Below are 11668 nucleotides of genomic sequence, written 5' to 3'. Positions count from 1 at the left end.
ATATATATATATAATTTAAATTTAGTTTATTCTAGTGTCTTACATTTAAAAGATTCTTAGGACTTTATAGAAATATAAAATATCATCTTTCTAAATTTAAGAGATTATATATTTAGATCACAAAATGTTTTTAACTACTATCGTTTAGATCACGTGATAAAATTTTTAACTACTATTATTCAAGTGTTATTGAACAAACTTTTAGAATTTTCAAAGTAAGATAGAAGATTTTACAAAATATGACTAACTTCAAATTTAAGACTCAATTTTAAATCATATGGGCTTGTTTTACTCTATATGTTTATATAAGAAGAACAAACTCAAATAATGTTAATATCTTTAAGCAATTTAAAGATATCTCAAAGAAAGAAAACATTAAAAGATGTTCAGTACTTTGGGTCTCGGACAGATCGGTGGTGCTCTAAGAGTGTTTTGGTGGGAATCGATTTGGATCTAGGTTTGGTGAGTGAGGGCTGAGACTTCATGACTTTTTGAGCTGTTGCGGTGCGAAAAGGGGGGAGCTACCTGCAATGACACTCCGACGCTCAAGTCAGAGTTTGCACAGTAAATATATGGAGGTAGTGACGTACCATGGGGGAGGGGTAGGACCCTCCCCTTTTATACTCAGTTTCCCAGGGCGGGTCCCACGGGAATGCTTGGCATCTTCCAAGAAATTTTCCCCTCCCAGCTACCATCCAGCTGTCATGAACCCTGCTGGAGGAGAGGGGGTCTGGGAACTTCCCTCGGGTCGGCTGTTTGCGATTTGCCGGGTCGGAACAGTGCCCCAATGCGCCGGCTATGGTTGCGAGAACCGTGGGTGGCGCGTGATGCTTTGGCTATCTCGTCACTGGGTCGGTTTGCCGCCAATCGTGGTAGGGGCGTGCCCCCTACGCGCGAGTGAGGCTCGTCGCCTTGATGGAGCGTCCTTTGTCGCCTCGTTCTTCGCGCTGTGCATTTAATGCTCTTAATGGTTGATTTAAATCCTGTGTGAAATGTCAATCTTGCCCCCTGCCTTTCGCGCTTCCCAACGTCAGTTGTCACTTCAGTTTTCTCTCGCCTTTTACATTTCAGATTTTAACTCTCCCACTCATTACCACATTTTCCTCACTTCCCTTCTATATTCTCTGAAGTGCTTCGTTGTGAATCGATTGCTTCTTCCAAATTCTTTTGGGATTTCCCAGCCCCTCTTGATCACCTCCATCAGTCTGGTAAGTACTTCTTCTTTTGCGTTTTATTCTGTGTTTATGCTGCTTTCCTTCATCTTGGATTTATTCATGATCTGCGAATTTTGCTAGGTTGCATGCCTGATTCGGACCAATGCTAGGTAGACAATAGGGGTTACTATGTTAGGTTTTTTTGGTTTTTTAGGCCTTTGGCTCTCGCTCGACTGTAGATTATTGTAGGTTTGGCTTTTGTTTAACTATGGATAGGCAAACTGTAGTTTCTGGTATTAGTTCTGATTTTCTGACCTCATAGACTGATTATGAGTGGTGACCCCACTGTAGGTATGGCCCAACATCCGGTCGCGAGAGCCCCTGTAGATCGGTACGCCTGGGTGACCTCGGACATGAAGGACACCCTCTCGCAGATGACTTTAGAGGAACTTACGGAGTTCCGACGAGAGGAATACCTTTGCGGGGGAGGTTCTGAGGAAGAGAACTATGAGGTGTTTGTTCCCAACAACCAGGAACGGATATGTCATCTAAACCTGCACACTCCCCGGATCGCTTATTGGATATGGATGTACAAAGCTATATCCACTAACTTGGGGATTCATATTCCCTTCTCCCCCTTTCAAATGGCGCTATTCAACCGGTGTGACGTGGCGCCGTCTCAACTGCATCCAAGCAGCTGGGCCTCTTTCCGCTATTTCGAGATGGTTTGTGAATTTTTAGAACTGCCGGCCTCAGTGGAGGTTTTCTTGTTTCTTTTTGTTCTAACGAATCCTTCTAAAGAGGGGAGGGCAAAGAAGGGATTCATGTCTTTTCGATCGGCCCAAGGTCGGAGGATCTTTGGCTTGTTTGAAGATTCCTACCACGGATTTAAGGATAAATGTTTCAAGGTTCGCCCCGTCGCAGGTCGGCACTCCTTCTGGTTGACTCTAGAGGGGGAACGCCGAATCCCGACCTATTGGAGTTTTGGGGCGGGTGCTAACGCGTTCACGAAGGTGACGTACAAAGGATTGTCACCAGAGAATAAAAACATTGCCGACGTGCTGTTGTCTGTGTTTGGGAAAAATCACGTCAATCCCCACCTCCTGATGGGGGACCCTAAAATGGGCAAAGCCTATATTTGTGAGTTACCCGGGTGGACATTGAGCCCATCTTTATTTGTTTGTCCTCGTTTTCTCTTGATTTTAACTGATGTTCTTGTTTTGTATTTGATTTTGTAGTATCCATGGCTGCCGACCAAGTTGGTCTTGACAATCTGATGTCTAAATTCCTTCTTAATGACGAAGACAGCTCCACTACTCCTCCCGTAGATCCCACGATTGCCTATGGTCCTGAAGTTCAATCTTGCCCTCCTCAGGGGGAAGTCGCCGGGACCAGCAATAATCCAGTTCTTTTTCTTGAGGAGGCTTCCGAGGAAGGGGGTCTAGAAGTCGCCATCATTGACAACCTTCGGAAGAGGAAACCGACTTCTTCCCCAGAACGAGTTCTTACTTGCATGAAAAAGAACTTCGATGCTGGTTTCTTCATTGACGCTCAGCTCCTCCCGGGAACTAAGGAGTTTTTTACGGTGGGGACCTCGCTTCTCAGGCCAAGTGGGTATATCGCACTCTCCTCTGGGCCGCTGCAATTGTGAGGAAACCGGAGCCCGTTCTTGCTGGTGCCCAGAACCTGGAGAACAAGCTTCAAAGAGCTGTTAATTTTGTGGAGAGGGCCAAGGCAGAGGCGACTACCTTGAAGGCCCAGCTAGCCACTGCCCAGGAAAAGTTGTCGGCCTTCGACGAGGTGGTTGCCCGGCTTACTAAGCGCGAGCTTGCCTTGGAGGCGCAGGTTTCCACTGCACAAGCTCGGGTGGCGGAGCTGGATAAGGAATTGGCTGCTTCGGTGGCCTCCGTGGATGCCGCCAAAGTGGAGGTTGTTGCCTTGAAGAAGAACAAAGAGACCGTGAAAGAGGCGAGGGACACCATTATGGCCACGGACAAGGTGATTAAGGCCCAGGTGAAGCTCCTAGCTCCCGAGTTTGACGTGTTCGCCGTGGGTGCCTTCAAGACCATCAGGGATGGGAAGATTGTCGACCTCTCTAAGAAATGAGTTGTTTGTACTTTTATTTCTTTGTTTTTTGTTTGATAGTTTGTAATACAATTGTTGCCGATCCACCGTTCTGACTTTTTAAAGCCGACTTGAGGCTTTTATGTATGTTTTATGGTTTTGAAACAATGTTACTGCAAAAACCTAGGCCGAGTTGTGGCTTTTTCATTTAAGCATCTGGATTTTGGCCTTATTTGATAGCCGTTAATGGTAGCATTTACGATATCTAGGGTTCCCGGGGTGATCAGTCCCAAGATACTGTATAGCCATCGAACTGGCAGATTTCAAGGAACATTTGATCTCCCCTGAATGCGATTATATTATGATAAACTATGATTTACGTAAACGACCAACAAGAGATAGACATAAAATGGGACTTACTAAACCGGGAGATCGTTCGCCCGCTGGGAGTGCTTCGGCTTTTAGGAGTAGAATCTCCTTAAGTTTCTCACATTCCACGTTCTGAAGACTTCCCTTCTGTCCAGTTGTTCTAGCTTATAGGCTCAGTTACCGATCACTTCCTTTATTCTGGATGGACCTTCCCAGTTGGCCACTAACTTTCCTTCCCCCGGTATCGGGAGACCCACGTCATTATGTCATACGACTAGATTGTTTGGCTCGAAATCTCTCTTTAGCACTTTGGCGTTGTAACGCAGGGTCATTCTTTATTTTAACGCCGTCTCTGATAAGTGGTCCATCTCTTTAGTCTCATCTACTAAGTCTTTCTCCACGGCCTCCTCGACTCCACCCGAGAGTAGTCGTGGGCTCGGTTCCCCAACCTACACGGGTATTATCGCGTCAACCCCATAGGTGAGCCGGAAAGGCGTCTCCCCAGTAGAGGACTGATGCGTTGTTTGATAGGACCACAAAACCGACACTAGCTCATCTTCCCAAGCTCCCTTCTTTTGGTCAAGTCGCTTTTTAGGGCCTTGAAGGATGACCTTGTTCGCCGCCTCGACCTGGCCGTTAGTTTGGCGGTGCTCAACAGACGATAACTTCTGCCCTAAATCGGCGAGAAATTCCCCAGCTTCTGTTGGCAAACTGCGTCCCGTTGTCCGAGATAACAACCTCTGGGATTTCGAATCTGGCTATTACTTGCCTCCACATGAACTTCTGGGAATTCACCGAGGATATGCTGGCCAATGGCTCGGCCTCTACCCACTTCGTATAATAATCGATAGCAATAATTAGGCACTTGACCTGTCCAGACCCGACCGGAAAAGGCCCTAAGAGGTCGGCACCCCATTGGGAGAATGGTCGGGAGGCCATCAGTAGGCTAAGTTCAGCCGCTGGTGCTTTGTGAAAGTTAACGTTTTCCTGGCATCTCCTGCATTTCTTCATGAACTCCTTGGAATCTGTCATCATTGAGGGCCAATAGTAGCCGACCCTGACGAATTTTCGGGCTAAGACCTTTCTTCCGATGTGGTGGCTGCAGCACCCTTCGTGGACTTTGCTTAATAGGTAGTCCGTCTGGTCGGGGCGCAGGCACTTCAATAGAGGTTGATTCGGCGCTTTCTTGAATAGCTGGCCTTGTATTATTGCATACTTGGCCGCTTCTTTCCTCAGTGCTTTCGCCGTCTTTTTGTCATCGGGGAGCTTAGAATTTTCCAAGAAATTGGTGATCGGGTCCATCCATGAAGGGAGGTCGGCCGCCCGGGTTATATGTAAGGTCACTGTTGGTTCCTTCACCAAACCTTAAATCAGAGACCGGTTCCCCGTTCCTGGTTTCGTGCTCGCCAGTTTTGATAGGAGATTGGCCCGTGTGTTCCTTTCCCTCGGAACGTGCTGTAATGTGACCTCGTCAAACTCCTCGCTCAACTTTTTGACCTTCTCCAAGTATTTTTGTAGCAGTGAGTCCCTCGCTTGATACGTTCCATTAATCTGTGATGTGACGACCTGAGAGTCACTACATACTTCCACTCTGGTGGCCCCGACTTCCCTTGCCAAGATTAGGCCACCAAGTAGGGCTTCATACTCCACTTGGTTATTGGACATTGGGAACTCGAACTTTGCTAATTGCTCATACACGACTCCAGTTGGGCTTTCCAGGATGATCCCCGCTCCTCTGAACGTTTGGTTGGAGGCTCCGTCTACATGGAGTTTCCACCGTGTGCTCGGTGTCTCAGGGGGTTCCCCGTCACTTCGACCAAAAAATCGGCCATTGCTTGGGCCTTGATTGCATGTCTAGGCTCGTACTGTAGGTCATACTGACACAGTTCAATTGCCCAGGTCATCATCCTTCCCGCCAGGTCGGATTTTTGCAACACTTGACGGATCGCTTAGTCCATCCTGACGATTACCTGGTGTCCTTGGAAGTATTGTTGCAGCCTACGAGAGGAGGTCAGGAGCGCATATGCCAGCTTTTCCAGCTTACTGTACCTCATCTCTACCCCTTGCAATGCCTTGCTCACAAAGTAGATCGGTTGCTGAATCTTTCCTTCTTCCTGTACCAGGACGGTCGCCAAAGCCTCATTAGTTACTACTAAGTACAAGTATAGTGTCTTTCCATTTATGGGTTTGCTGAGGACAGGTGGTCCCGAGATTCTATTCTTGAAGTGATTGAAGGCTTCTTCGCACGTCTCGGTCCATTCGAACACTATCCCTTTTTTTCATCAAATTAAAGAACGAAAGAGCTTCGGCAGCCGACGCACCGAGAAACCAGGATAGCGCCGTGAATCTTCCCGCTAGTCTCCGTACATCTTTAACACATCCCGGGCTCGTTATCCGTAGGAATGCCTCACATTTTTTCGGGTTGGCTTCCACTCCTCTTTGGGTTATCATAAAATCCAAGAACTTCCCGGCTTCCATGGTGAAGGAGCACTGAGGGTGTTAAGCCTCATGTTGTGCCACCGAAGAGGTGCGAACACGGTCTCTAGATCACTAATGAGGTCTTCGGCCTGGGTGGTCTTCACCAGGATGTCGTCTATGTACACTTCCACCGTCTTGCCGATAAGACTGCTAAATATCTTGTTCATCAGCCTTTGATACGTAACTTCTGCGTTTTTCGTCTAAACGGCATCACCTTGTAACAGTATGTATCCCCTATCGTTATGAACGCCGTTTTCTCCTCGTCTGGCCAGTGCATCGGTATCTGGTTGTAGTCAGAGTATGCGTCCATGGAACTCAGAAACCGATACCCCGCGGCCGCGTCAACTAGGGCATCAATATTAAGGAGGGGGAAGGAATCCTTGGGACAGGCTTTGTTGAGATCGAAATAATCCATGCACATTCTCCACTTCCCATTGGCTTTCTTGACGAGGACTACGTTCGACAGCCAAGTCGAGTAGTCCAGTTCTCGGATGAACCCCGCTTCCAGTAGGTTGGCCGTTTGCCTGGTCACCTCGTCAGCTCTTTCCTGGGATATTTTCCTTCTTCTTTGTGACACTGGTAAGCTTCTGCCTTCACAGCTAGGTGGTGTGATATGAACTGGGGGTCAATCCCCGGCATGTTGGCTGGTGTCCAGGCGAACATGTCGCTCTTTACCCAAATCATCTCGACCAATGGTTCTTTCAAGTCATGAGGAGGTTTCTGTTCACGAAGGTGAACTTTTCTTCTGAGTTGCCGACCCTGAACTTCTCGAGGTCTCCTTCAGGTTCTGGCCTGGGCTTGTTGTCAACCCTGGCGTCTAGATCAGCGAGGAATATCCCGGATGCCTCTTTGGACTTCTTTCTTAGGGAGAGACTGGCATTGTCACATGCGACCGCCATTTCCAAATCTCCCCTGATGGATCCAACTGACCCATCATCAGCAACAAACTTCATCATCAGTAGCTTGGTACAAATTACTGCTCCGAACACACTGATGATTTTCCTTCCCAAGATGAGGTTGTAGGTCGTGAAGTCCCTTAAAAGAACAAACTCTGCCATTATCGACCTCTTCTCTCGACCTCCTCCTATGGAGACTGGTAGGGAGACTACCCATCGGGATTGATAAAGTTATTGCCTAAGTCGACCACACCGTGTTGGTGGGTTTTCAGGTCGGTATCTCAGAGGCCCAAAGCATCAAACACGTTACGAAATATTATGTTCGAATTGGCTCCGATGTCTACGAGGATTTGCCTGACTAGGCCGATTCCCACTCTTGCTGTGATCACCATAGGAGGGTTTTCTGGCAAGTTGTCGAACCATTGATCCTCTGGTCTGAATGATATTGATGGGACCCTCCTGGAGGAAGGCGCGGGAGTTGACGATGATACAGCCAAGACTTTAGCATCTTTCTTGCATGCCGACTTTGACCTGGGGGGAACGTTTCTCCCGACTACAATGTTCACAATGGTGAGGTCACGTTGATTGTCCTCCTTGGGTTCTTGTCTCGGTCTCACGGCGCGGCTCTTGTCGTCGCCAGATCGGTCACGATCCCACCTCCTAGGTTCTCTTATGAGATGAGAGAACTCTGCCAGCTTACCTTCCCATATTGCCTGCTCCAGAGCATCCTTCAAATCGAAATAATCTTGGGTCTTGTGGTAGTCACAGTAGAAGTTTTTGTTCCCTCCAGTTCTATCTTTGAGTTGTCGGGGCTTCGACAGGATGCCTTTGTCGGCTATCTGCTGGTATAAGTCGACGATCGGGGCTGTCAGGGGGTGTAGTTAGTAAACTTCCCTACCCGGGGGAACGGCTTGAAGGCTTTAGCTGGCACTCCATCCTTGGAGTGCTCCTTAGGTCTTTCCCCGTTACCAGGCTGACGATCAGGATGATAGGCGGGCTGCCGCTTGTTGGCTAACCTCTTCGTCGTTGATATACTCCCTAGCCACATTTTGGATTTTTTGCATCGTCCACACGGGCTTGGTGGTAAGGTGCTTCCTGAAATCTTCGTTTAGCAACCCCGTTCGTCAAGCATAATCTGGCCACCGAGTTGTTCAAGCCGTCAATCTCCAAGCATTCATTATTGAACCTGTCTAGGTACTTCCTGGTCGGTTCCCCGCTTCTTTGCGTCACCCCTAGCAAGTTGATCGGGTGCTTCGCTTTGTCAATGCACGTAGTGAACTGAGCCAGGAAAGCGTGAGTTATGTCCACTAAGGTTGTCACAGAGTTCTGGGGGAAAGCATTGAACAAGCGGATTGCCGGCCCTGCGTTGGGGAACGTCTCTCCCAACTACAACGTTCACATTGGTGAGACCGCGTTCATTGTCCTCCTCGGGTTCTTGTCTCGGTCCCACGGCGCGGCTCTTGTCGTTGCCAGATCGGTCACGATCCCGCCTCCAAGGTTCTCTTATGAGATGAGAGAACTCTTCTAGCTTACCTTCCGGTATCGCCTGCTCTAGAGCATCCTTCAAATCGAAACAATCTTGGGTCTTGTGGCCGAAGCCCTTGTGGTGTAGAGGTTTTTGTTCCCTCCAGTTCTATCCTTGAGTTGTTGGGGCTTCGACAGGATGTCTTTGTTGGCTATCTGCTGGTATACCCCGACGATTGGGGCTGTCAGGGGGTGTAGTTATTAAACTTCCCTACTCGGGGGAACGGCTTGAAGGCTCTAGCTGGTGCTCCGTCCTTGGGGTGCTCCTTAGGCCTTTTCCCGTTACCGGGCTGACGAGTAGAATGATAGGCGGGCTGCTGCTTATTGGCTGTCACGACTTGGTTAACCTCCTCGTCATTGACATACTCTCTAGCCACATTTTGGATTTCTTGTATCGTCCACACGGGCTTAGTGGTAAGGTGCTTTCTGAAATTTTCGTTCAGCAACCTGTTCGTCAAGCATAAACTGGCCACCGAGTCGGTCAGGCCATCAATCTCCAAGCATTCATCATTGAATCTATCCAGGTACTTCCTGGCGTCACCCCTAGCAAATTTATCGGGTGCTTCGCTTTGGTAATGCGTGTGGTGAAATGAGCCAGAAAAGCGCAGGTTATATCCACAAAGGTTGTCATAGAATTCTGGAAGAGAACAATGAACCAGTAAATTGCCGGCTCCACTAAAGTTACCATCAACTTAGTGAAAGAAAAGAAAAATACGAACATTTTTATCAAATTAAATTTTTTTATTGAAATTACGAATCTCAAAAAATCGGAAGTCGAAGGTTCATAGCTTCCATGGAATCTCTCTCTCACTCACGATCTCTCCCTCTCTATTTGTTCTTTCTTGGCTTCGGTTGCTTTTAATTGATCAGAAAGGAAGTTTGAGAATTATCTAACTTAATGATAATGATGCGTCATGCTTTATATATATACATGAAAGCCACGTTTGGCTTTTCTTATCATTGTTTCTTTAATGGCATAATTTAAATTGTATAAAACTCTCATTATTTTAAATTTCTAAAATTTTAAATCCCTAATATGGAAATACTCAATTATTTAAAAAATTTTATAAATTCTAATAAATTTTAAATTCAAAGTATCATAAAATTTAATTTAATTATTTTTAAAAAAAATAATTTTTTTAAATAAAATAATAAATCATGAATAATTCGTTATTTAATTTTTAAAAATTCAGAGTATTACACTTTTAGTTGATATAAATATTTTATTTTCTCTGTTATGATATTTGTTGTTAGGATAGAAGTGAGTAGAGTAGTTTTATATTGACTTTTGAAAAAAGTAGTTATTTTTTCATTTTTAAAAATAAATTTTAATTAATAAAAATTATTTTATATTTAGATAAATTTAAAAAAATGTAAGTATTAAAAACGTTTTTTGTTTTTATTTTTTTTAAAACAAGGTATGGTTAGTTTTAAAAAAAAATAATTTATTTTTTTAATAAAAATATTTAAAAAAACGTATTCAAATAGATTTTAATGCTAATTTGGATTTTTTTTGTAAAAAAAAATACTTCTTTTAAAAAAAGTAATTTCTTTTTATTTTAATCATGTTCGCATATCATTTTTAATAAAGAACTTTTATTAAAAAAATAAATAATTTACTTTTTTTAACCAATAACACATTACTTTTAAAAACAAGCAAAAATAAAAGCAATTTTTAAATCTTTTCTTTATCAAAAATAGTAATTATTGTAAACTCCGGTTAAATTAGTAGATAATTAGTCAATAAATTAGTTTTTAATAAGGAGGATTAAAAATGCGAATATTATATCAAAATAGGGTAGAACTTATCGAAACGAGAATTTTAACACTAATTTCGAAGGAAAAGGTCCAAGATTAGACCGAAAGGACCGAACCGATTGAACCAGATCCAAACTGGGCTGTCGGTTCAACTGGACCAGCCCTATTAAATGAACCCAGCTTTGTCTTCTCCCTCGTTACTGCAGCAACGAAGCTTTCAGCTTCCAGGGAGAAGAGAAACGAGAAATATCCCGTAACCCTTACGTTAATTTCCAACTCCCGTAACTTCTCCGTCCGAGCTCCAATCGCCGCACCGTTTGCGGTCACACGTTCACCGCGTTGAGCTCTACATTTTTACAAGAACAATTTCATAGGTAACTTGCTATTTCACTTCAGCCTCTTATTTTCCCAATTTTCGAGTTTTGAGAAGGGGTATTAAATTTCTTTGATTTCTGATGTTTTAGGATCCAATTAGTTTGAGAAAAACGTTTACTCTTGCTTATGTGAAGCTTGGGTAAGGTGAGGATACGATAATTTTATTTTAATTTCATTGAATTTGAGATTTGAGTATTAAATTGGATATATATGTGTTATGAATGTGTATTAGGTTGTGAATAAATAATTGGAGCTTGAAATTGTGAATACTGGAACTTGGAGAAAGCAGATTAGTTGAGGTTTTGAGGGCTGTGTTCTTTTAGGAAAATTGTCTTGGAATAATACTTGGGAATCGGCTAAGGTATGGTTTAGGTTTCTTGCATTTAATATATAATGTTCTGTGAAAACTTAGGCTAGATGACCATAGGATAAGTTGGATTGCATGTGTATATTTAATATTTAGTATCCTGTTGATGAATATGGTTGGTTTGGTGCTTGAGGATTAATCGGTGATTTAGTGAATTATTGATTTTGAGGTATAATTATTGTGGTGATTGTTATGATGATAAGGAAGGGTATGTTGGATTGAACAGAAAGCAGGTTTGGACCCGAAAAGGGTGGCAAAGTCCGAGTTTTAGAGGAGATGCTGCCGAAATTTTATAAAAATTAGAGATTTTGTTTATATGATTATTTAAAAAGATTTAGATTCAAAAGTTATATGGTTTGATTTAGAGTTACTAAGAAAATGAGCATGTTTTAAGTTTGATTCATTTAGAAAAGAATGAACTATGTTTTGAATAGGAACTATTGATGGACGGAATGGGAGGTGTGACAATGAAGGATAAGGATTGAACATAATTGATGTATAATGATGAATGAGATGCGATTGAGAATGATGTGGATGTTGATAAATTATAATTGAATTATTTATATGGCTTATGAATTTGAATAATCTGAGATACGAGATTCCCTGGATCAAGTGTCGTGGCTTGCCACCACATGTACCAGGTTGAATACTCGATACTCTGTTGACCCTACGACATAAGTGTG

Source organism: Arachis duranensis, chromosome 3 (genome assembly GCF_000817695.3).
Source record: "Arachis duranensis cultivar V14167 chromosome 3, aradu.V14167.gnm2.J7QH, whole genome shotgun sequence".
NCBI classification, from domain to species: domain Eukaryota; kingdom Viridiplantae; phylum Streptophyta; class Magnoliopsida; order Fabales; family Fabaceae; genus Arachis; species Arachis duranensis.
The sequence above is the reverse complement of the archived record's forward strand: the minus strand, read 5'-3'. Positions refer to the sequence as shown.